Genomic DNA, 22,889 nt, shown 5'->3' with positions numbered 1-22,889 from the left:
GTGTTGTGTGTGCTGTGTGAGTGTAGTGTAGTGTAGTGCGTGCTGTGTGAGTGGAGAGTAGTGTAGTGTTGTGTGTTGTGTGTGCTGTGTGAGTGGAGTGTAGTGTAGTGGTGTGCGTGCTGTGTGAGTGGAGTGTAGTGTAGTGTTGTGCGTGCTGTGTGAGTGGAGTGTAGTGTAGTGTAGTGTTGTGCGTGCTGTGTGAGTGTAGTGTAGTGTTGTGCGTGCTGTGTGAGTGGAATGTAGTGGTGTGCGTGCTGTGCGAGTGGAGTGTAGTGGTGTGCGTGCTGTGTGAGTGGAGTGGAGTGTAGTGTAGTGGTGTGCGTGCTGTGCCAGTGGAGTGTAGTGGTGTGCGTGCTGTGTGAGTGGAGTGTAATGCTTTCTGTAGTGGTGTGCGTGCTGTGTAAGTGTAGTGTAGTGGTGTGCGTGCTGTGTGTAGTGGTGTGCGTGCTGTGTGTAGTGTTGTGCATGCTGTGTTTTACCAAAATTTTCATACTCCTCCTCGGGTAAAAATACTCCTCAAAAATGGTGAGAGGAGTATTTTTACCCTTCTGGAAAAATGTTAGTGCGACCTCTGGTATGTACTATGCTCTGTGGGGACTGGGGGAGTGCTAAAAATGGGTCTCCTGGTGACAGGTTCCCTTTAATAAAAAACAAAGACAAAAAACAGAGACAACGGAGGGCGGCGCCTCGGGTGATATCGTAAGGCAATTAGTGAATGTAAAAAAAGTCCCAAATTGGGTGCTCACCATTAGCCACCTTGGCTAGTATGCATCAAGCCCTTTAACAGGGTAGCAAGGGAATGGACGCGGTCCCGGTCTGCTGCTCCTCTAGCCCAAAAACGAAGACGCCAATTCCAAGAAGCGGAGTCAGCGGTATACAATATATAAGGATGGGTTGGCTAGATTCTACGGGCGCTGACCACCGACTGAGAGTATCAGCGAATGTATCACTGGTTACAAATCCAAATAATTTATTGATAAAACCAGAATGGTAAAACAAAAGTACAGGAATGTATAGTCTATCCTTCTAACGCGTTTCGGGTCGGACGACCCTTTCTCAAAGATAGGAATGCTGTAATGGTAAGTATACAGGTATTTAAACAGGAAATCACATGTCTAGGACAGCTGGACAATTAGTGACATCACTTGCAGGTAACCAATCAATGGTGTACTGGTCATAATTAGCATATGTAAACAGGAAATCACATGTCTAGGACAGCTGGACAATTAGTGACATCACTTACAGGCAACCAATCAATGGTGTGCGGGTCATAATTAGCATATGTAAACAGGAAACAGGAAATCACATGTCTAAGACAGCTGGACAATTAGTGACATCACTTACATGCAACCAATCAATGTGTACTGGTCATAATTAGCATATGTAAACAGGAAATCACATGTCTAGGACAGCTGGACAATTAGTGACATCACTTACAGGCAACCAATCAATGTGTACTGGTCATAATTAGCATATGTAAACAGGAAACAGGAAATCACATGTCTAAGACAGCTGGACAATTAGTGACATCACTTACAGGCAACCAATCAATGTGTACTGGTCATAATTAGCATATGTAAACAGGAAACAGGAAATCACATGTCTAAGATAGCTGGACAATTAGTGACATCACTTACATGCAACCAATCAATGTGTACTGGTCATAATTAGCATATGTAAACAGGAAATCACATGTCTAGGACAGCTGGACAATTAGTGACATCACTTACAGGCAACCAATCAATGGTATACTGGGCATAATTAGCATATGTAAACATCTCTACATTGGTACATAAACAGGCCTTATACTTGATTGTTTATACGTGTAGGTATAAGGCCTGTTTATGTACCAATGTAGAGATGTTTACATATGCTAATTATGCCCAGTATACCATTGATTGGTTGCCTGTAAGTGATGTCACTAATTGTCCAGCTGTCCTAGACATGTGATTTCCTGTTTACATATGCTAATTATGACCAGTACACATTGATTGGTTGCATGTAAGTGATGTCACTAATTGTCCAGCTGTCTTAGACATGTGATTTCCTGTTTCCTGTTTACATATGCTAATTATGACCCGCACACCATTGATTGGTTGCATGTAAGTGATGTCACTAATTGTCCAGCTATCTTAGACATGTGATTTCCTGTTTCCTGTTTACATATGCTAATTATGACCAGTACACATTGATTGGTTGCCTGTAAGTGATGTCACTAATTGTCCAGCTGTCTTAGACATGTGATTTCCTGTTTCCTGTTTACATATGCTAATTATGACCAGTACACATTGATTGGTTGCCTGTAAGTGATGTCACTAATTGTCCAGCTGTCCTAGACATGTGATTTCCTGTTTACATATGCTAATTATGACCAGTACACATTGATTGGTTGCATGTAAGTGATGTCACTAATTGTCCAGCTGTCTTAGACATGTGATTTCCTGTTTCCTGTTTACATATGCTAATTATGACCCGCACACCATTGATTGGTTGCATGTAAGTGATGTCACTAATTGTCCAGCTATCTTAGACATGTGATTTCCTGTTTCCTGTTTACATATGCTAATTATGACCAGTACACATTGATTGGTTGCCTGTAAGTGATGTCACTAATTGTCCAGCTGTCTTAGACATGTGATTTCCTGTTTCCTGTTTACATATGCTAATTATGACCAGTACACATTGATTGGTTGCCTGTAAGTGATGTCACTAATTGTCCAGCTGTCCTAGACATGTGATTTCCTGTTTACATATGCTAATTATGACCAGTACACATTGATTGGTTGCATGTAAGTGATGTCACTAATTGTCCAGCTGTCTTAGACATGTGATTTCCTGTTTCCTGTTTACATATGCTAATTATGACCCGCACACCATTGATTGGTTGCATGTAAGTGATGTCACTAATTGTCCAGCTATCTTAGACATGTGATTTCCTGTTTCCTGTTTACATATGCTAATTATGACCAGTACACATTGATTGGTTGCCTGTAAGTGATGTCACTAATTGTCCAGCTGTCTTAGACATGTGATTTCCTGTTTCCTGTTTACATATGCTAATTATGACCAGTACACATTGATTGGTTGCCTGTAAGTGATGTCACTAATTGTCCAGCTGTCCTAGACATGTGATTTCCTGTTTACATATGCTAATTATGACCAGTACACATTGATTGGTTGCATGTAAGTGATGTCACTAATTGTCCAGCTGTCTTAGACATGTGATTTCCTGTTTCCTGTTTACATATGCTAATTATGACCCGCACACCATTGATTGGTTGCCTGTAAGTGATGTCACTAATTGTCCAGCTGTCCTAGACATGTGATTTCCTGTTTACATATGCTAATTATGACCAGTACACCATTGATTGGTTACCTGCAAGTGATGTCACTAATTGTCCAGCTGTCCTAGACATGTGATTTCCTGTTTAAATACCTGTATACTTACCATTACAGCATTCCTATCTTTGAGAAAGGGTCGTCCGACCCGAAACGCGTTAGAAGGATATACTATACATTCCTGTACTTTTGTTTTACCATTCTGGTTTTATCAATAAATTATTTGGATTTGTAACCAGTGATACATTCGCTGATACTCTCAGTCGGTGGTCAGCGCCCGTAGAATCTAGCCAACCCATCCTTATATATAGGTTCCCTTTAAGTCTTTAGACTCTTCCACGTTCATTTTCACATTGACTTTGCAAGGGATTTATTTTTTATAGGTAAACATGCAAGAAAGGACATTTCATGCCACACCAGAGGGGGCTCCTAGTTTAATGGGGTAAAATCTGGTAACAGTGTCCCTTTAGAAGGAGTCTACTTCATCCCAACTCACTCAGAAGTAAAATCAGCATTGTGAGCTTACTAGACACACATTTCCTTTTACACAATCATCTTCCATTTTGGAGAAAAAAGAGGAAAATTATTACTTGTGTTATAGGACATGACGGTGGAGTTTCCAACTACCATAGCCACTAGCTTTTACGCAGTAATAGATTAATGTGGCAAACAGACGTAGTATAAGTGGGGCATGGTTGTACTATACTAACCTTTAAAAAATTATATATTATTTTTGGTTTATAACTAGGTTCGGATTGTCGTTGTGTAGGTCAGAATAAGGTCGGTAAGGCATATTAAATTCCCTCCAATGTGTACAATAATAACTATACATTAGAGTTTTGTTGCACCATGGTTACATTCGTATCTGCTGGTGCAACTTAAGTCTTCTTTTGATGCCACCAATCAATATGAGTGAGGGCTTTTTTATTTGCATAAGTTGTAATTTTTTTCAGTACCCCTCAAGGTATAAACAACTTTTTGATCATTAATTTTTGGAAATTAGGTGACAAAAACACAGCAGAAACTGCAGTGTTCTTACAGCACTGTGGTCTCCTAGTGTTCACCAAACACATCTCCACTATTGAATAGTGGCTATGTCCATTTACTAGAATGTAATTGAGCTGTAAACAGGCCATGGATGTGAAGTGAAGGCCATGTACAACTGGCATTAACGCCAGTACATGCGGCAAGGACAGCCCTGATGGAAGGTCATGTGATCAGAGCCCAGTAATTCTGTATAAATGCCCCGGTCACATGTCCAAACACAGCATCTGCTGGATGGAAGCCACACAGGCTGCTGTAGCTGTGCCTCTACCTCTCTTATAGCAGCCGTGTCGAGGAAAAATACTCCTCAAAAACGCTAAGGGTATTTTTACCCTTCTGCATATAATATTGTGCGACCTCTGCGACCAAGTGAAAGCAGCATTGGAGTATCGCAACCACTTCAGCTGATTACCAGTGGCCGGTCCCTCGTATGCTCTGTACATTGGGTGCAGGCATCAGGAAGTAAGGTGCACTGACTTTGGCTTTACTATGCGCGTGCAGGGGGGGGGGTTGTATATTAAACTCCAAATCTTCCTCTCCTCACAATGACCAGCTGTAAGGTGAAAAGTTTTGAGACCCTAAACCCCAAATGCAAGATGGTGACCTGGTGGTATAGGGGCCCACCATCATACAAAAAGAAAAGTACAGTATTTTTCGGACTATAAGGCGCACCATCTATAAATGCCTGCTAAAACGCTGAGGTTCATATATAAGGCGCACCGGATTATAAGGATGAATGACCAGCAGGCGGCAGACCTGTGCACAGTTCAAGGCAGCTGTTGTCTGTCAGTACGGTTCATATATAAGGCGCACTGGACTATAAGGCGCACCTTTGATTTCTAAGTAAATCAAAGGATTTTTTGTGCGCCTTATAGTCCGAAAAATACGGTAAATAAAACGCCATACAGATCTCAAAATAGAATCACTGAAATTCTTTCACAAGTCTGTGTGCTGCAGTATGAAAACGTTATGGAAGTCAGAATGGCAAAGCAATGACATTATTGATTACTGCAAAGTTTCCCATTTTTTTAAGGTATTAGGAAATTACAAAACTACATAAATGTGGTATCTCTGCGATCCTACTGACCAAACAAATAAAAATGTGTCATTTTGACCGTGCAGTGAAAGCTATGAAAACAAGGCCTTCTAGAATTTTTTCAGTTCCACAGCATTTGGAGTTTTTTCCAAATTGTACAGAATACTAAAAAAAGTTTTTTAATACAATAAGTGAAATTTCAAATGAGGCTATGGTGCTTAAAGGGAACCTGTCACCAGGAGACCCATTTTTAGCACTCTCCGAGTCCCCACAGAGTACATACACTGTGCTCTGTGGGGACTGGGGGAGTGCTAAAAATGGGTCTCCTGGTGACAGGTTCCCTTTAAGGGAATAAGCAATCTGTTTGTTTTTTTTTAATTACAAGAGTTTTCCTACATTAGGACTGATATGCTTAGAATGTTAGGTCAGTTTCCAATAATGTACTGTATATTTAAAGGGTTTTCCCAAAAATCAAAGTTAACTTGCTAATCAGTGGGCGTCTCAGTAATGAGACCCCCACAGATCCCGGAGAGTAATGTAGCAGATGGCCACACATGACCGTTCTGCTCCACACATCTCAATGGAGCTGACGGTGATCGCCTATCGCGGCACCCAGCAATTTCCGTGAGCTCCATTGAAATGAGGAAAGGGCCTAACTTTGATTGTGGGAAAACCCCTTTAGCAGTGCCTGAGGAGTTAAGACTCTCTGTAGAGACATTTCTTACTTGAGTGACAGTGGGTGATTAGTATGATCATCCCTTACTCCAATAAGAGATCCCGTATCAGAATCAGAGGACACCAGACCTGTCTTATGACAAGCCTGCTTTACTAAATATTTGATCTAATAAAATAACAATTTAAAGGAAACCTACCACTTGTAGTGGCAGGTTTCTGATGGAAATACCGGGCACCAGCTCAGGGTGAGCTGGTGCCGGAGCTTATTTTCGTTAGTGTTTTAAACCGCGGTATCGCGGTTTAAAACGCTTTTTAAACTTTATAGCCGGCGCAGGCAGGTACGCGCTCGGCGCTTACCGTGCGCGCAGCTACATAGGAAGTGAATGAGAGCCGCGCGCATGGTAAGCGCCGAGCGCGTACCTGCCTGCGCCGGCTATAAAGTTTAAAAAGTGTTTTAAACCGCGATACCGCGGTTTAAAACACTAACGAAAATAAGCTCCGGCACCAGCTCACCCTGAGCTGGTGCCCGGTATTTCCATCAGAAACCTGCCACTACAAGTGGTAGGTTTCCTTTAAAGGGGTATTTAAACGAACTATGGTAACTTGTATCTGCCAAACAGAGGCAAGGTATCTAATCTCTAAAGTTCCAGCGCTGCTTTCCTCTACCCTCTACATGGGAAACAGGCTCTATTTTTTCCCTGCGTACAATACGGTGCCACGCTGTGTCGCAATAGCTGTCTATGGGGACGCATATAAACGTCCCCATACGTGCAGTGTGAATGGGGCCTTAGTGTCCCTAGATTAACATACTTGGTTTTGTTGGTAAATTTCCTTTAAGTTACATTTTCCGACAGCCTTGCACCCGTTTACATCAGCAGTTGCAGGCTGTAGTGTGTGCGGCGGTCAATGTGACATTACCACTGAGACTCTGTATACTAACTGAGAACAGGATGAAGCACAATTCCAGTAGAGGCGATTATAGCACATTTATCATTTTATACCACTACATTTAAAAACCCTGATCCCAGACTACCATTTTAATATAAAAATGTGTTCCAGAATTGTTACCTCATAGGGATGCCAAAAATTTGGTAAAACATGTCAGGAGAGGTAATTTGTGGATGATGTATGAGGAGCCTCAGCGACAGATTTCATTAAAGCTCACATGCTTTTATGAAAGGTACAGTACCACAGGACTATAGGCAAGGAAAGCTATTCAGCACCATTGGTGCCCATTGGGTGAAGAATTCTGGGCATCCGTTTTTTTATTGTTTTACTTCTATACAGAAAAAAGTATATTGCACATATATTCTATATCAGCAGAACTGTAGTGGAAAGTGTCAGTATATATAAGCAGAGGGGCTTTAATGTGGTGAAATTCTGCTATAAATGGTTAAGTACATGATATCCATACAGCTCTGCGCTGTGCTACATCTAGTAACTTGTGATGATCCATCATGTAAGTAATAAAGCACCATCCCATATCTTCCAGTGCAAATCCTTGCAGCCATTTCAAGAATATTCTATAAAATGGTTGCACAAGATACAAACTGCCCCTAAATATGTAACATCAACTCTCCTAAAAGTAGTGCGGTGCAATCACAGTACACACGTGGCCGTCCAGTGTGAAGAGACACTTACCTGCTGCAGTACTAATGGCCGCTGATCTCGTGCTGGAGCCTCTTCCCGCCCTGGAGTGTTCAGTCACTGCGCGGGACCAGGACAGCGCGGCTCCTCAGGTGACAGGCGCCTCTGCTATTGGCGCACAGCGCGCTCCTCTGCACTCATGGCGTCACATGCGCCAATGGCAGAGGCGGATGTTGTGTGGTGTGGACGCGTGCTGCTCTTATCATTATTATTATTATTATTATTATGGATTCTGCACATTTTGTGTAACATTCAAATATTTACCTATTCTGCGATCCCTGTAACTTTGTGTCACCCAGCAGTGTTGCCATTCCAGGCTCCATGAATAAGCTCTCCATCTTCCCAGATATATAGTATAAACTGTTATGCCAACAGAACTGGGCACAGCTCGCCAATGACCCTGGCTTAGGGACAGTGCTACGTACATAGTGGCTTTTGTCATGTCTATGTACAGTGATGTATACTAAAAGATGGCGGCCATGCTGTCAGATATCTGCCCTTTCTCTGCCACAGTGCCATTCTGTACATGAGGTACCCATGGCTGACTGGTTTCTTGGCACTTTTTGCCTGACAGTCAGTGGGAGATATGGAGTTAACAACATTCTAACAGACTTTCTAATTTTCTTGTGGGGCTTTGGGGCAGGCTGACAAATATTATTGTCTGTTACATTTGCAACACCCCTGCCAATGCATAGGCAAGGTGGTTGTTGCGAATAGCTCCCTCTCCTTGTCCGGATCTATCTGGTGAGGCTGCGCAATTCATTCAGATCTACTGCCCTGGTAAACTTAGTAATTGCAGCTTGAAGCCACAGCCCGGTAAGGAAGGAGTTAAGCATGTGAAATGTTGTTATCCCATGATATTCTTTGTACTATTGTAAAGCAAGCTGGAAGCTGGTTGGAGGGTGCTACCACCTGATCAAGGGAGTATAAAAACCCCTGGTGGGCCGGAGCACATGGTCCTGCAGTTTGGTCTGAAATTCTTGTACATTCCAGTAAGCAGAGTGAATAGCAGGTCCAGTGTGTAGCTCCTACAGAGATGCCATCCAGAGACACTGCAAGGAAGCAGAGGTGCCTCAGGCCACTGTCTAACACCCTTACGGCAAGTCAGGAGACTAAGCCCCAGAGCAGAGGTCCACCATCTGGCTCCATCTTTACCAGCCCAGGCTGTGAGCAACCTTCCTGCGGACCAGCTATCTCCTCAGCTTTCCAGCCTGTTGAATCTGCTGCCACCATATTTCTTGCACACACCGCCTGCTGGAGATTCGCCAGGCTGTAGGCCTGTCCTCCTGTCCCAATACCAATAACTGTGACCATAGCGTGCCAAAGGTCTCATAAGCCAGCCACTCTGGTATTCTGGGCCCCGGCTGTCTACAACCACTGAAGAAAGGCTAGGCCCCAGTGGGGGAAGTTGCACATTCATAAGGAATTCTCGATTGTTTTCCCGTTATAGCTGTGCGATCCAGCAGCCGCTTCTCCATCTTCTCCTTCCTGCAGTCTGTCCTGGGCGGGTCACTCAAGGGACCTTCCTCCCATCCTGTGCACGCTCCTGCGGTGCAGCCCATCCTCTGATGTAAGTGTGCACAGTTGCGTCCCCACTCAGTGAGCAGAGGCACAGCTTTAAAATCTAGCGGAGCTCCCTTTGTCCTTCCATCAGGTGCGCACACAAGGCTGCATGAAAGGTGAGGGACTCGGGGACAGGAAAAAGATACCGGCTCAGTCAGTTTATCAACTGCAACTGGTACTAGGGGGGTGTAATGACTTTATTTAAATCTATTTTGCACATTTATAAAAATTTTATGTGAAAGTGACCAACCCCTTTAAATGACCAAGCTTAGAAGAACTTTTACTAAGAAAAGAACAATCCCTTAATAGAGTCACCCATATTGCACTTAACCCAGTAAACTTTCCCCTTCTAGTTGGAGAAGCCAAAGATCACTTCACCAGCTGGCAGCTGATTTTGCGACATCCTGTGGACTTCTCGGAGATCAGGTGGCCGTGCGCTCATTACTTATAGGAAATCTATCACCAGGGTCAAGGTTTGTAAACCAAGAACACTGACTGGTGTATGCCCCCTCTGACAGGATCCGCTCTTTTTTAGCTTCTTATGCCCTTGTTTTTTTTATGGCTTTTTAAGATTATGCAAATTAACCATACACACCCCCATTATTTTTAATACAGGCCTTCTGAACATTCAGAATGCCGAAACTGGGCTCCGGGACTTTCCTTGTGGAGTCAAAGCCGGCTGCATGCAAGGAAAGTCTCCGCTAGATTTTCAGACGCTGGCTAACGTCACCAGTAGTCTGAATGATCAGAATTCTGAATAAAAGTCTGATGGTAGATGTCCATTAACCCCTTGCCGCTCAGTGGAGAATATAACTGTCACTCAGCTCTGACACTTATTGCTCAGAGATGCCGGTTCAGCTCAAAATCGTAGCTGGTCTGGCATCGGCATGTTACTAACAGCTGACACCCTAGTGTAACATCCACAGTTGGAGAGAGCTCCGGTCGCGGCTGTTTACCCCGTTAAATGCCGGGTCAACACGACCGTGGCATTTAACATGCATGCCAGGGCTCTCTCCCCTATGATCGCCCCTCCTGTGCCCAGGGGTGTACCAAGCCTGTCTGCTGCCTGTAGCGAGCCAAAGAGAGACCCCCCCCCCCACCCATATATGTAATATTTCAGGGAGTTTCAGGACCAGATCCATAATATTGGTTTGGTGTGAAAATAAAGCTATGCAAAATGTATACAGCGTACCGCCATGTAGTATAAAACGCATACAGCGTACCGCCATGTAGTATAAAATGCATACAGCCTACCGCCATGTAGTATAAAATGCATACAGCCTACCGCCATGTAGTATAAAATGCATACAGCATGCCGCCATGTAGTATTAAATGAATACAGCTTGCCACCATGTAGTATAAACTGCATACAGCACATTGCCATGTGGTATAAAATGTATACGGTGTGCCGCCATGTAGTATTAAATGCATACAGCATGCTGCCATGTAGTATAAAATGCATGCAGCATACTGCCATGTAGTATTAAATGCATACAGCATACTGCCATGTAGTATTAAATGCATACAGCGTCCCCCCATGTAGTATAAAATACATACAGCGTCCCCCCATGTAGTATAAAATGCATACAGCGTCCCACCATGTAGTATAAAATGCATACAGCATACCGCCATGTAGTATAAAATACATACAGCGTCCCCCCATGTAATATAAAATACATACAGCGTCCCCCCATGTAATATATAATACATACAGCGTCCCCCCATGTAGAATAAAATACATACAGCGTCCCCCATGTAGTATAAAATACATACAGCATATCGCCATGTAGTATAAAATGCATACAGCTCCCCCCCCATGTAGTATAAAATGCATACAGCATCCCCCCCAAGTAGTATAAAATGCATACAGCATATTGCCATGTAGTAAAAAATACATACAGCGTCCCCCCATGTAGTATAAAATGCATACAGAATATCGCCATGTAGTATATAATACATGTAGTGTACCGCCATGTAGAATAAAACGCATACAGTGCACCACCATGTAGTATAAAATGCATACGGAATACATATATACATATATAAACACATACACATCACATACATATACACATTACATACACACATCACATACATGTGCACATACACATACATATGCACACATACATACACACATCACATACATATACACATATATATATACACTCACCGGCCACTTTATTAGGTACACCATGCTAGTAACAGGGTTGGAGCCCCTTTTGCCTTCAGAACTGCCTCAATTCTTCGTTGCATAGATTCAACAAGGTGCTGGAAGCATTCCTCAGAGATTTTGGTCCATATTGACATGATGGCATCACACAGTTTCCGCAGATTTGTCGGCTGCACATCCATGATGCGAATCTCCCGTTCCACCACATCCCAAAGATGCTCTATTGGATTGAAATCTGGTGACTGTGGAGGCCATTTGAGTACAGTGAACTCATTGTCATGTTCAAGAAACCAGTCTGAGATGATTCCAGCTTTATGACATGGCGCATTATCCTGCTGAAAGTAGCCATCAGATGTTGGGTACATTGTGGTCATAAAGGGATGGACATGGTCAGCAACAATACTCAGGTAGGCTGTGGCATTGCAACGATGCTCAATTGGTACCAAGGGGCCCAAAGAGTGCCAAGAAAATATTCCCCACACCATGACACCACCACCACCAGCCTGAACCGTTGATACAAGGCAGGATGGATCCATGCTTTCATGTTGTTGACGCCAAATTCTGACCCTACCATCCGCAGCAGAAATCGAGACTCATCAGACCAGGCAACGTTTTTCCAATCTTCTACTGTCCAATTTCGATGAGCTTGTGCAAATTGTAGCCTCAGTTTCCTGTTCTTAGCTGAAAGGAGTGGCACCCGGTGTGGTCTTCTGCTGCTGTAGCCCATCTGCCTCAAAGTTCAACGTACTGTGCTCTTCTGCCTACCTTGGTTGTAACAGGTGGCGATTTGAGTCACTGTTGCCTTTCTATCAGCTCGAACCAGTCTGCCCATTCTCCTCTGACCTCTGGCTTCAACAATGCATTTCCGCCCACAGAACTGCCGCTCACTGGATGTTCTTTCTTTTTCGGACCATTCTCTGTAAACCATGGGACCATGGTTGTGCGTGAAAATCCCAGTAGATCAGTAGTTTCTGAAATACTCAGACCAGCCCTTCTGGCACCAACAACCATGCCACGTTCAAAGGCACTCAAATCACCTTTCTTCCCCATACTGATGCTCGGTTTGAACTGCAGGAGATTGTCTTGACCATGTCTACATGCCTCAATGCACTGCGTTGCCGCCATGTGATTGGCTGATTAGAAATTAAGTGTTAACGAGCAGATGGACAGGTGTACCTAATAAAGTGGCCGGTGAGTGTATATATACACATATACACATTACATACACACATCACATGCATATATACAGATATATACACATACATACACACATCACATACATATACACATATATATATATATATATATATATATATATATATATATATATTTATATATACACATTACATACACGCATCACATACATATTCACAGATATATACACATACATGCACACATCACATACATATACACATATATATATATATACATATATATACATATATACACATTACATACACACATCAAATACATATACACAGATAAACTTACTTTATTTTCTTTTATTCTCCAGGAAGGTTCTCCAGGAGCGGAGGGGGGAGCGGAGCGGAGTGGAGGGGGGGGCGGAGTGGAGTGGAGGGGGGGGCGGAGTGGAGGGGGGGGCTAAAGCGGAGTGGAGGGGGGGGAGCGGAGTGGAGGAGATGGGGGGGAGCAGAGTGGAGGAGAGGGGGGGGGACGGAGCAAAGGAGAGGGGGAACGGAGCATAGCGGAGGAAGTGGAGGGGGCGGAAATTAACAGGACAATTAACTCCGAGCGGAGTAGAGCGGAGATGAATGGGACAGAGGGAACGGAGCAGAGTGGAGGAGGGGGGAGCGGAGATGAACGGGACAGAGGGAGCGGAGCAGAGTGGAGGAGGGGGGAGCGGAGATGAACGGGACAGAGGGAGCGGAGCAGACAGGTGCTCAGGAAGATGTGGCGGCCAGCGGGTAAAAGGATGTGCCGGCTGGCAGGAAAGAGGATGTGCCAGCCGGCATGCGCGGGGGGGGGGGGGGTCAGCCTGGGCGGGCGGTCAGCAGGACAGGCCAGCGGTCGGCAGCCCGTTCCGGTGGGCGGCAGCACGGGTGGGGGTTCCAGCGGCAGCATAGGCAGACTGGCAGCATGGACGGGCGGGCGCACAATGCTGCCCCCTCGTCCAGCAGGTGGCGTGCCGCCTGAGGCGAGATTCTCAACTCGCCTCATGGCAGGTGCGCCCCTGCCTGTGCCGTCTTCAAGGGGAAGGCGGCGCCGATCGTTTGCATGGCAGCCCTGAGGTTTGATTAGGACCTATGAACAGATAATCCTCCACCATGTCAGTCACATTCTGCTTTTTAGTTCGACATGCCCTATCTAATGCTGGTGAATGTTTAGCAGAAGTCAACATAGCGTTCCACATTGTGGCTATGGTGGTTTTCCTTCTGCGCTGGCAACTTCCTCATTCTCCTCATCCCCGCTATGCCACTGAGCTCTCAATGTGGGATGAGAACTCTGCCAGTAGTGCCTGCACTAAAGTGCATTAGTACCCCTCATTTTTGTCTCACACTCTAATATTGGAATGAAGGATGCTACATTATCCTTGCAGCGTGGATCCAGCACGGTACCACGATACCAATGCCGATGTCACTCATATAAATATTTATCAGCAATGAATAAACAGAAAACATAAAAATATCCTGCACAAACAGTCAGCAAGTCTAAACTAGTTTTCTCACAAGTTCAAGAAAGCCACCAGCAGTACCTCCTCAGCCGCATTCCAAGTACAGCGGATGATGCCAACATCGATGTTACAGGATGCATTTTTTATTATTTGCTATAAACTTTATCAGACTCTGTATCCATGTATTTATAAACTTGAGATTGTTGAGGGGCCCCAATCTACATATGGTCCGAGAACATGGTACCCTTCATCCACCACTATTTGTGAGTTATCATATGAGCAAAAGTCAAAGAGCAGACCAAGATTTTAAAGACAGTGCAGAGTTAGACTAGATAATCTTAATGCAGGGGTCCCCAAACTTTTTACATAGGGGGCCGTTCACTATGACTAAGCATCCCATAAAAAAGTATTGTTATGCCACAATGGGACAATCTGATCCCAGTAAGTCAAAGTTAGCCTGTGTAATGTAACAATGGGACATTGGAATTTCATATTTGCCATTGTGTGGCATTGTCACAATTGCTATTCTATAGACTAATACTAATGCTGTCTATGCAGGGGCTCTCTATACAGAGGCACAGCACAGCTGTCCATCACTGCTGGGATTTTAAGTGACAAGTTGAGCCTCTGTTAAACCTTTATTCTCTACTTTTTTTAATGGATGGAAGGAACGGAGGAAAGGATCAGTAGTGTGAATTTAGCCTAAGAGGTCCTCTCAAAGCATATTTAGTTTTTCTTTTAATCAAGGAAAACCCATTTAATGCAGAAAGAGTAATAATGAACAAAAAAGCAAACCATGATGTTCAAAAAATGTACTTGAACTAAACCAGGCAAATCTCAGTGCAGAGTACACAAGATAGTAAAAATATAAAAGTTTCTTGCAATATCTAGTGTGTTAGTGATAGCATAGAAACAGCTCCGCTCTCGTACACAGCAGCATTCAGCGCTGTCTGCAGAGTTGTGCAGTATTATTATTGAGCCACTAGATGTCGCTGCAATACCTAGAGTCCATTCACAGCAAAACTGTCACATTGGACGTAACTCTCGTGCGTTATCGCCGTATACATGTGACGAGCAGTGTGTACTGTGCTGAAAGCCTTCATGGCGCCTCTGCTGTGGGGATGACGCTTTCCTTCTCCCAGGCGCGCCCCCTACATGACGTGTGTTCTGATGTAGCTGTCAGAGAGCAGGGAGGGAGGCGTACCTTCGGTAGCTCAGTTGGTAGAGCGGAGGACTGTAGAGGATTCATGCTGTCATCCTTAGGTCACTGGTTCGATTCCGGTCCGAAGGACTTTTTTTTTACTGCCATAAAACCTGATATAACTATGTTTGTTTTACAGGCTATACAGCCTAATTCCAGGATACCCCTTCGTGTACTGACTCCTGAATTGTATATTTAGTTTGTTCTGTCACTAAGGTGTCCTACCTTCAACATTACCAAGTTACTAAAAATGTATTTGACTTTTTCTCAAATTAATTTATTTAAAGGTTATTTTATTTTTGTAAAATAAAATAGTATAATAAACTGGAAAAGGTACTGTTATACAAAATACCTACAGCTATCAGATGATTGCTTGTTCATGTCCCATGGTGGAGCTAATAAAAAAGTAAAAATAAAGTTATTCAATAAAATATAAATTAATAAATCAATAAAAATGCCCATAAACCCCAAAACATATAAAGAGGCATATGATTTAGACTTTGTTGTGCATAATAACACAAACCCCACATATATAGTATAACTGCGTCCATAACAACCCGTAGAATAAAAGTAAATAATTATTGAACCCGTACGATGAACGCCGTAAAAACGTCAAAAACCCGCCAAAAATTATGATTTTTACCTATTAAATCCCACAAAAAATGCAATAAAAAGTGATTAAAAAATATGTACTCCAGAATGATACTGTTGCAAAGTACAACATGTCCCACAAGCTCTGTAGCTAAAAAAGTAATAATGTTATGCCACTTGGAAGACAGCAATGCAAAAATTATAGATTTTTCCCCACATAAGGGTTTTATTTGGCAAATTTAGTAAAACATAAGAAAAAAATATTAATGTATGGTATCCCCGTAATCGTATCGACCCATAGAATAGAGATGCCATGATTATTAGGCTATACGGTGAACACGAAAAAAAAGTTAAAAATCCAGTACAGAATTGATGCTTTTCTACTCCTGACCTCAAAAAAAAGTTGATAAATTTCCAACAATAGGTGATACCAACCCCAAAATGGTTACACTGGAAAAATCATCTTATCCCGCAAAAAAAAATGCAGCAAAAGCTAAAATGATATAGCCTACAAAAGGGGCCAATGAGGAAACTAAAATCCTGGCAGCTGCAGGTTCCTCCTTCCCTCCTGCGCCCATAAAACATGTAACGGTCACATGTGGGGGTCTTTCTACTTGGGAGAAATTGCAGAACAAATTGTATGGTGGGTTTTCTCTTTTTATCTTTTGGAAATGTGTAAATTTTAGGGCTAAATGAACGTATAACCAACAAAATAGGACCATTCTAAATTTCACCTTTGTTTTATGAAGATCTCAAGGGGTTAACAATCTTCCTAAAAGCTGTTTCTGATAGTTTGAGGGGTGCAGATTTGAAAATGGGTTGGTTATATAGGGGGGTTTTAATGCTAAATATGTGAAATTTCATTCAAAAATGTATTTATCCCCAAAATAGTCAATTCTGAAAAAACAGAAAATCGATATTCGATTTCTAAGCCGCGTGACATCAAAATAAAGTATCCAGACATTTCAAAAATTATGAAAATGAAAAGTAGACATATGGGAAATGTTATTCAGCAACTTATTTAGGTGATAAATCTATCTGCCTGAAAACGGGATGATTTTGAATTTCGAAAAGGGCAAATTTTTCAAAAAATTAATAATTTTTTCTTTTTTTTTGTAAATAGATGCAAAACTTATGAAGTACAACATGCTAGATACAAGGTTAGATACAGAGGTCGCATTAACGCCTCACCACGCGTCATAGACGCGTGCTGAGGTGCCATTACCCCCCAAAATAATTGCCATGCGTAAAGTTACGCTTGGCAATTATTCCCTGTAGCGCGCAGGCTGAGCGGTTCAGCGTGCGCTGCAAATGAGTTAAATGTCAGTAGCACAATCACAGCGCGCGCTGGACCGCTCAGCGGGACACGTGACTAAGGGCGGGCCAGAGTGAGAGCACCCACCCCAGGGGAGACATGTGGGCAGTGGCGTATCGTCCGCGGTCGCCATTGAGACCAGGCCCATCAGAAGGGGGGGGCGGGACTGTCACTAATGCCGCTCTTTCCCCAGCTCTCCGCTCTCCCCTGACCCCCTCGTCTGCTGCTCGGCTCCTCCGCTCCCCTCGACTCCTCTGCTCCCCTCGACTCGGCTTCTCTGCTTCCCGGCTCCTCCGCCCCAATGCGACAGACAGCCGACTGTAAGTCCCTCTACGTATGTGCTGTGTGTATGTGTTGTGCATGTGCTGTGTTGTGTCTGTGTGTGTGTGCTGTGGTGTGTGTGTGTGCGCCTTATGAGTGTATGTGCTGTGTGAGAGTATGGGCTGTTTGTGCATGGTATGTGCAGTTGCACTGTGAGTGTATGAATATGCTGTGTGAGTGTATGGTGTGTGCGGGTGTGTGTGCACTGTGCGTGTATGAATATGCTGTGTGAGTGTATGGTGTGTGCGGGTGTGTGTGCACTGTGAGTGTATGAATATGCTGTGTGAGTGTATGGCGTGTGCGGGTGTCTGTGCACTGTGAGTGTATGAATATGCTGTGTGAGTGTATGGCGTGTGTGTGCACTGTGAGTGTATGAATATGCTGTGTGAGTGTATGGCGTGTGCGGGTGTGTGTGCACTGTGAGTGTATGAATATGCTGTGTGGGTGTATGTGCTGTGTGTGTTTATGCTGTACGTATGCGTATTTGTTTTGTGTATGCAGCGTGTCTGTATATACTGTATGTGTGTACATGCTGTATGTATGAGGGGGTAAGCAGCGCTTACCCCCTCCTCCTGTCCCGTGTGCCGATGTGTGCCCGCCGTGCACACGACGGCGCACACGTCGTCCTAAGGGGAAGGGGGGCCCCATGCAGAAGTTTGTCATGGGGCCCAGCCTCTTCTAGTTACGCCACTGCATGTGGGCCACGAAGCTGCTGCTCCCCGTCCTGCTCCATCTCTACCTGCCCGCAGCCGCCTGCGTTTGTGATCGACGGGGCCTAAGAGCAGTGCCGGGTGAGTGTAGTGTGTGCTGTGCAGTGTGAGTGTGTGTTATGTGTTGTGTTGTGAGTGTAGTGTGTGCAGTGCTGTGAGTGTGTGTTGTGTGCGGTGTTGTGGTGTGTGCTGTGAGAGGGGAGTGTGAGCGGAGTTGTGTGCTGTGAGTGTAGTGTGTGCAGTGCTGTGAGTGGGGAGTGTGTGCGGTGTTGTGTTGTGTGCTGTGAGTGGGGAGTGTGTGCGTTGTTGTGTTGTGTGCCGTGAGTGTGTGCAGTGCTGTGAGTGTGTGCTGTGAGTGGGGAGTGTGTGCTGTCAGTGTGTGTGTTGTGTGAGTGTGCTACTCCTCCTCGGGTAAAAAATACTCCTCAAAAATGGTGAGAGGAGTATTTTTACCCTTCTGGAAAAATGTTAGTGCGACCTCTGGTTAGATAGAATCCTGCAGGTGTATAATAACTACATCGTATGGAGCTATTCCTTATTGGGCTGCAATTTGTTGTCAGACTAACAAAGCTGCAAAGTGTTTGAACTGTTGAAAATATACTGTATGCACTGAAATGGAGGCTTTCACGCTGATGACCTGGCAACAACACACATCATTCCTGTGAAGGGATAATAGTTTTGGTCGTCCAAAAAAATTCCTGAAGTTTCTAAATAAAGAAGAAAACATATGATTAGCAGTTTCGGTACAACCGGCAGAACATATCAAGGGCTCTGGCCTCCGACCAAACCAAAGTAAAAGCTTCATCTTGGTATAACAAAAATAGCTCAGGCACTGATTCCGGATGACAGTAAATGGTATACTATCCTTCCTGCGGCTGGCAAGGCTCAAGCAGGAACATGTGTCAGACACTCCACAAAGTTTCTTAAATATGAGAGCAGGCATCTAAGTAGATAGCTTTCTGGTGAGTACATCTCCCTTTATTTCTCTTCAGTAAAATATATATTGAAAATTCAGTAACAGGTAACACAAATTACCTTTAAAGGAAACCTACCATCTCAGATCTACCTATTTAAGGTAGATCCGGTGGCAGGTTCAACTAATGAATGACATGGGAGCCCTTTTTAGGGCTTATCCTTGAGTGGCCTGTAATTTTATAATTCTTTTATCACCTAATATGCAAATATCTGAAAGAGGCTACTGGGGCATGGAGTAGCCAGAGCTGAAGCTACACGGTGCGGATACTCCACGCCCTAGTAGCACTCTGCATGGACTGTCTATGCGTGCCGGGGGCTGCATGTATTCGGCTGCGAAGCTCGAGCTACTGCGCATGTTTAATAGCTCTGGCTTCGGAGCCAAGCACGCGCAGCCGCCAGCTCTGCATAGAGAGCCTATGCAGAGCGCATTATGGAAACTACACCCCTCAACGTTTAACAACCCCTCTACAATACTAATAAATTGTAGAGCAGTGTAAACTGAGCATGCAGATGCATGCGCAGACAGTTTACAGTCAGACCCGGAAGGGCTCTGACTGCAAAGAACATCAGGCAGCCCCGGGCTCTTGGCAGACCTCGTGGCTGCCCAGAAGTGGACCGGATCCCCCAATAAGCGTTACAGGGGATCCAATCTATGAGGGGAAGACCCTTGCATGCTGTGGTCATGCTTGCTACTTCCAGCTCCGATCGCAGTGTCAGTTGTAATATACAGCTGCTGCTTCTGGTGCCAGATCCGTTCGTGAGCCGGTGCCAGAAGTGGGACATTATAGAACGTCCCCGTGCGGGAAGTATCTTCCCACAGGGATGTACTATAACGCCCAGGTGCGCATAAGGGTTAAAGTATATTTTGCTGTATTTTTAGAATTGAAGATTTCTTGTATACACAGTTAACATATTCTATTGCTGCTATGGTGACAAACAGTCAAACAGCAGCAACTTTCATCTCCATCCTGCTGGGGGAACAGGAGACTACAATGGTCTTAGCGTCACAATATGTAACTGCCTGCCATGGACTGAGAGACTTGTGATATACCATGAACTGAGAACGAAGATGAACTGAATTTGATACTGTTAAGGAGGTCGCACTGGTTTCGGACGCCATCTTGACTACTGTCCGCCATCTTAGATACAGCGGCCACCTTGGGGGGGGGGGTATGCTTCCCTTTTAGAAGCTATACAGTTAAATGTTTTAAGTCAGCTATTTTTCTCATTTAAACTGTTGTTTGCCTTTTCACAATATCCTTGGCATTTCTTACTGTCCTTCGGGCCTCTGTATTCTTGTTATTTATTTTGGTTATGAAGAAGCTTCTAGGAGCCATTGTGTAGATAAGCATGGCTGTAAACAAGGCCTAGTCATTTTTCCCAGAATGTGCTGGTACAAAAACATAATGGCCGATAGAATCTAAGTCCTTATCTCCATTCATACAACACCCCTTTGATGACTCTTCTGTCTGATATATATTATGCATTTTGATTATTAAAGAGGAGAAGATCTTGACTAAGAGATTGACATGTCTTGGTCTCTATGTTCAATCAAGGGTTAATTAGGACTCACCTTACAAAAGTCAAGAGGGCTGTTGGGGCCCTGCATAAAAATCCCTAACAATATTTGGCGTCCATCTGGGTGGGTTTAGGAGTAAACAACAACAGCACCGAGACAGCCTCCGTGAAGTGTCCCCGCCGGCTCGGTGAACAGAACTGACCATAGAGCTCTCAGGGTAAGCTGTTTTTTATTGTCTACCTTGATATGTCACTTCTGGTTCACTGGTTGGACGGACCGGGTAAGACTGTCTCTGTGTTATGTATTTGCCACTGTTGTTCACTGTAACCTAAGCTCAGAGTTTTTGGCAAAGAACCACTTTGTAAGGTGATGGACAGAGACTGGACAGAGACTGGACAGAGACTGGACAGAGACTGGACAGAGACTGGACAGACTCTGGACAGACTCTGGACAGAGACGGATGGTCAGACAGTCTGTGGTGTTAGCTGAAGCTGTGAGACGGGAAGTAGTAACCCTTAGATGTCTGCAATGCTAGAGTGGGAGATATTCTGTTGTGATAGTCGGATTATCATAGTGTCTGGGGTACTGTTTGTTTGGGACTGGTTTTTCCCATAGATTGTGACAGAGTTCAGATTGCGGAGACCCGCCCTGATCAGGTGAGCGCTAGACTTTCTTCGGGAGTCTGAGCGGTCTCGTGTGACTGTGAGAACTAGTGGAGGACGGCAGCATGTTTTAGTCAGTCTAGTCAGGCAGTGGCTTGGTGTAGCGTCCTTTGTGAGATATTCTCTGGTAGCTAGTTTCTTTGTTTGTCAATAAATCGAGATGTTGGCATCCGCTGAATCTTTGGGGATGTGTCCCTGTAACGGTATCGTAGTTGTAGATACAGAGAGCACAGCAGAGTGAATTGGAATTGAGCCAAGTGCGTTGCATTGCAGACATAGGCAAGAAGGAAGATTGTGTCCCACATGAAGGGGAAAGATGCACAGAGACAGAAGGTTGTTGAGTTAAGTAGGACTGATGGAAAAGTGCAAGTTGACATGATCGGACATAAGGCTGGTAGTTTTGTGTTTGAAGTGAGAAGTAGTATTGAAGGATTTGGGATGTGTCAGATGATCTGATGATTGTACAAGTGAGAAAACTTGATCAGATTTGGAAACAGACACTTATAGCCTCTGACTTTGACGGACGGACCAGGACAGAGTGACAGGAATCCTTCAGAGTGCCCAATGAAGAAAGAGACAGGCGATAAGGGACATTTCAAAGTTTTTGATGTGGAAAGAATTTGAGAAAAAGAGATTTAATTATATTTTCCTTGGAGTGAAAAATGGCCCCTGTAATCCAGACTCCACCCCTGTAGCTGGTGGTTAGAGAAGATGACACGCCCTACCATTCTTCAGTGGCGGCCATCTTAAGACAGTTTATTTCTCAGTGGCGGCCATTTTAAGTTATATTCCCTTCAAGTCCCTGAAAGTTGATTGCTGTTGGCAGCCATAAAAGATGTTGTGGGGCTTTGTAGGATAACAGCTGACCATGTTTCGGGCATCTGCTAGGGGTCTTGGAGTGTGGGAGGTTGTTTGTTTGAGTATTATTAAAATTTATTGATTCTGACAATTAGAGAAAAAATTACTATGAAAAAGTGTTACAATGTCTCCGGTACCTGCTTTCTGGCATTAAAGGGGTTAACAAAAGGGTGGGGGCTGTTGGAGCTGCGTTTTGTTTTGTAAAGGACTGACATGTAAGTCTAAGGCTTTGCCTGAATGCTGTGTCTTTCTTATCTACGAGAGAGACAATAGTGACCTTGATGTTCACGGAAAACTGAATTTCTCCATATTGAGTTGCTTGGAATCTGTGTTCTGTTATCTCGTGGTTTACAGGCTAGTGAGAACATTTACATTTGGGAGGGGTAGATCGCTGCGTTTAGACTTCTCCCTGACAATCTAAAAAAAAAAAAAAAAAGACTTGAAGGAATTTATTTGATTGTGGAACAAGAATACAGTATGATGTGATGTCCTCCTGTGTACCCCATGAACAGACTAAGCAAGAACGAGCCCCCCAACTGTATTACAGAACCTATGACTGACTTTTGTTCCTTTTTGATTAACAATCAACACAAGTGTACCTGGATTTTATTGAGACGTTGGAGTCTGGCCA

General features: G+C 44.0%; 1 protein-coding gene and 1 non-coding gene across 2 annotated transcripts in view; one reads left to right on the top strand and one right to left on the bottom strand.

Annotated features, from left to right (window-relative positions):
* DMRT1 (doublesex and mab-3 related transcription factor 1) overlaps positions 1-7,855 on the bottom strand; it is a 104,743-nt gene extending 96,888 nt beyond the window's left edge. The window contains exon 1 of the mRNA XM_072151591.1: positions 7,736-7,855. The gene's annotated coding sequence lies outside the window, so the exon portion shown is untranslated. The remainder of the gene's footprint in view (positions 1-7,735) is intronic.
* Positions 7,856-15,309: 7,454 nt separating this feature from the next.
* On the top strand, positions 15,310-15,397 carry TRNAY-GUA (transfer RNA tyrosine (anticodon GUA)). Its single transcript is given in 2 exon segments — positions 15,310-15,346; positions 15,362-15,397. It is a non-coding gene; the product is annotated as a tRNA-Tyr (tRNA).
* The last annotated feature ends 7,492 nt before the right edge of the window (positions 15,398-22,889 follow it).

The sequence above is a fragment of the Engystomops pustulosus genome, chromosome 1 (assembly GCF_040894005.1).
Source record: "Engystomops pustulosus chromosome 1, aEngPut4.maternal, whole genome shotgun sequence".
NCBI lineage: Eukaryota > Metazoa > Chordata > Amphibia > Anura > Leptodactylidae > Engystomops > Engystomops pustulosus.
The sequence above is the reverse complement of the archived record's forward strand: the minus strand, read 5'-3'. Positions and strand labels throughout refer to the sequence as shown.